Source organism: Pseudophryne corroboree, chromosome 1, assembly GCF_028390025.1.
Source record: "Pseudophryne corroboree isolate aPseCor3 chromosome 1, aPseCor3.hap2, whole genome shotgun sequence".
NCBI lineage: Eukaryota > Metazoa > Chordata > Amphibia > Anura > Myobatrachidae > Pseudophryne > Pseudophryne corroboree.
The window spans coordinates 1,247,115,397-1,247,119,472 of NC_086444.1; the positions used below are offsets into that span (position 1 = coordinate 1,247,115,397).

The window sequence follows — 4,076 nt, forward strand, 5'->3', positions numbered from 1 at the left end:
CCCCCACATCAGGAATTCAGGAAAAATCCAGAAGAACCTCCCACAGAGAGACATGGACTCTGACTATAACCCAAAATGATAAACCCCGATAGGGATATTTCAGAAAGAGGGATGGATGAAGAGATTATCCTAGGTACAGAGCAAACCACATAAGATCATTTCACTCACCTGTATACAAAGTAGGAATAGATGACACTTTGTATACAGGTGAGTGAAATGATCTTATGTGGTTTGTTCTGTACCTAGGATAATCTCTTCATCCATCCCTCTCTCTGAAATATCCCTATCGGGGTTTATCATTTTGGGTTATAGTCAGAGTCCATGTCTCTCTGTGGGAGGTTCTTCTGGATTTTTCCTGAATTCCTGATGTGGGGGGCTCCTCCGTCATTGACAGACCTAATCTTTTTAGACCCCATCCCACACCCAGGTTTACCACCAGATTGTCTGACAGATTCAACCAATTAAAGGGTCTTGGAGAGGATGACAAGATTTTTGCACAGCCCTGCCAGACGATGAAATATAGAAGAGGGAAATGGGGATTGATTTCTTCATAAAAACATCATACTAAGTATAACATCACAAAGATAAGGAAAAGAGCAGAGAAGAGGAAAAAGAAGAAGAAGAAGAAGAAGAGGAAGAAGAAGAAGAAGAAGAAGAAGAAGAAGAAGAAAAACGACTTAAGGAGACTTAACCATCATACCTCCAGAAATTAAGGAGAACGATACTGAATATACCCGGATCTATGATCTCAGAATCCACACTCTGACTGAAGATGAGGACAATGGACTCAAAAGAGGACTCAAATAAACACCAACAACCTCCAAAGTTTCATTAGGAAACTCACTTTAAAAAAATAATTCCATGATCTGGAACAGGATACAGAAATAAAAGAAGCAACTACATTTGTCTTCAAACCCAAATCAATATTCTTCTCAGCATTCAAAAAGGATTGTTTCAATAAAAGCTTTGAGAAGATGATTAAGGATGAAATTGAGAATAAGACCTTTAAGAACACACAGAGACCAAATATGAACAGAAAAGAAAGAGAAGCACTGAAAAGACTCAAAGAGAATAAACTGATTACAGTGAAATGAAAAGTCAAGGGTTGAGCAGTCAATGTACAAAACACAGAAGACTACAAGAAGGAAATAGAAAGACAAGTGAGCAATAACCATACATACAAGAAATTAAGAGGGAACCCTTTGGAAGGTATTAATAAGAAATTGCTCAATCTTCTTGAAAATTATGAACAGAGAAAAACCATCTTGAAGAATGAACGGAAATACATTTTTATCCTACTTCCATTGATACCTGTCATCTATACTCTCCCTAAGATCCATAAGGAAAAGGAACACCCACCAGGAAGGCCTATTAGGGCTGGAATGGAATCCATTGCTTCAAACCTGTTGCAATATATCAATCATACACTACAACCCTTGGCATGGAAGACAAGATTCCACCTTAAAGATTCCACAGAAGTAATCCTTGAACTCAATTTGGTCAACTGTGAATCAAATTACATTATGGTAACGGCTGATTTTTTTCCTCTTTGTATATGGCCACAGACCATCAACATGGCCTAGAAGCCATTACTTACTTCATGGATCAAAAAAATGTAACCCAAATTTCAAATCCTTAATTTTGGAGAGTATTGAATTAATTTTGTCTAACAACTATTTCTGGTTTGACAATTCCTATTATCTACAATTATGCAGGACAGCTATGGGCACCAGGTTCACCCCGAGTTATGCAAATCTTTTCATGGCCCACTGGGAGGATCAATCCGTGTATAGTGAGCATGACTTTGGGGTGAACCTGGTGCTATTGAAAAGATGCATAGATGAAATCCTATTCATTTGGAGTGGTGACTCCACATCACTAGAAACATTCTGTGAACAATAATAGAAACATTTAGTTATCTTTTGAAAAAAGCAAGGAGTTATTAATTTTTTTGGACTTGTTCATATTCATCGAAGAAAACAAGCTCCAGACAAAGAAATACGTTAAACCGACCGACTGCAACTCATACATTCCACATAACAGTAACCATCACCCCAATTGGCTGGCGTCAGTCCCCAGCAGTCAATTTTATAGAAAAAGGAAGTAATGTTCATAATTGGAGGCCTACCACAAACAAGTCACACATTCAGGAAAAAGGGATATGATACCACCTCACTAATAGACCCATATGAGAAATGTGGAGAAATTAACAGGGAAACTATGGTCCAATCTGTTTATGCCAGGGAACAAGAGAAAGCAAAAATAAAAGAATAGAGCCTGGAGTTACCTTTATAGTAAAGTATAACAGTCAGTATAAGGAGTTCACTTCAAACAGATTCTAAATAAACATTGGGGATTACTTCTCCCGGTCATAAAATCTACCTCCCCCCAAAAAACCCGGTTTATCTATCGCAAGCTGACGATATAAGGAAACAAGCAGTGAAAAGTGCATTAGTGACCTCACACAAGACTAAATCCATCAAGTCAAAGGCATTTTTCAGATGTAGTTCATGTAAGATGTGTAAGAATTGCAAAAGTAAGGATTCAACTATCACCAAATATGCGTCTACAGGTAACACAATGAATTCAAAATGAAGGACTTCATCACCTGCAACAGTAAGAATGTAGTTTCTACTACAATGTAGAAAGGGGGATATAATAGATGTCAGAAAATTATTTTCTAGATACCAAGATCAAATGATTAAAAGAAAACGCTGTTTTCTAATTCTAATGTGATTTGGTGGTGCACCCTGAGTCAGTATAGGAACATGAGACAATGGGGAGAAAAGAAGACTCTTTTGTGGGCGCACTCTTAACTTTAGACAGTAAATAAATTAGTCAGAATAAATTAAAAATGATAATTTTAATGGTTTCACAAAATTAAGATAGTCAGTGGTTCTTGAAGATAATAACAGTCAAAAGGTGACAATATATTTAGATAGCACGAAGTGCTGATACAAAATAGAAGCTAAATTCCGGCTGACGGAATAGGTTCTGAGTGTTATAAGTAATAGCTAAAATGTTAGACGGTACGTTCCAATGATAAACAAGTCCCTGTTTTTTGTTCCATATCACAATAATACAGTCTAGATACTGATTTATCTTGTGAGTAGTATATATGTATCTCTCATATTCGGCCAATTAATAAAAAGAAAGAGAAAGAGTAGAGAGTGAGATGGCAGTGTGAGTCTTCTGTCAGTGTTAGACACTGTACGTGCTGAACCAATGAGCTCTACTACACTGAGCCTTCCTCAATGGTCACCCACTTGAGTACTGACCCAGCCCAACACTGATTAGCTTCCGAGATCGAATGGCTTCGGGCGTTTCCAGTGTGGTATGATAGTAGAGAGAATCAATCAATGGTGAGAGTCCATAAAATGAAGGAAAGGGGGAAAAAAAGATTGGTGAGTATTGGTATTAATACCAGTCTAATTTTACTATTGGAAATTTTCACAAGATTCTGATTCGTGGCAATGGTAGAATGGACTGCAATATTAGTTCTGAAATTAGCTAGATAATTGATGTGCCAAAGTATAGTCTCTGTAAGTATAATTATCTATGAATAGTAATCCAAAGATTGCCTATATCTAGGATGTCTGAGATAAAGATACAGACATATGGAGAAAGATAACAATGTAACCGATAGACTGTATGAAAGTATCCAACTGATGAATGATAGTAGTAAAGAAACAGGACCAAATGGTAGAACGACTGTAACAAAATTACAGTGGTAACTCCTGATTAGGAAAGGTCTATTGAGGTTCAGAATAATCACTGCAAATATCACAATACAAATAAATTTCAATAATAGCAAAAGTCAATAAATATTGCTGATATTAATGTAAGTGATAGGGGCTAAAGCAACTTAATACCTAAAGATCTGCCAATATTGCCTGATTCCAAAATGCATAATGATACATGAGGTAAATCTGATAAGCTATTGCTCTCACGAACAAATGAAAACAAATGTCCAATCAGTGCGGGCCAAAATCTGCCGATATCCACCATACAAATTATTGTGATGAGGTGTAAAAAACAGATATTACCCGCGCTGGGTATAGGGGTGTAATCTCCCC

The 4,076-nt window shown here is 36.9% G+C and overlaps 1 pseudogene; it reads right to left on the reverse strand.

The window, feature by feature from the left end:
* Positions 1-3,229: 3,229 nt before the first annotated feature.
* On the reverse strand, positions 3,230-3,348 carry LOC134937064 (5S ribosomal RNA; annotated as a pseudogene).
* Between the last annotated feature and the right edge of the window lie 728 nt (positions 3,349-4,076).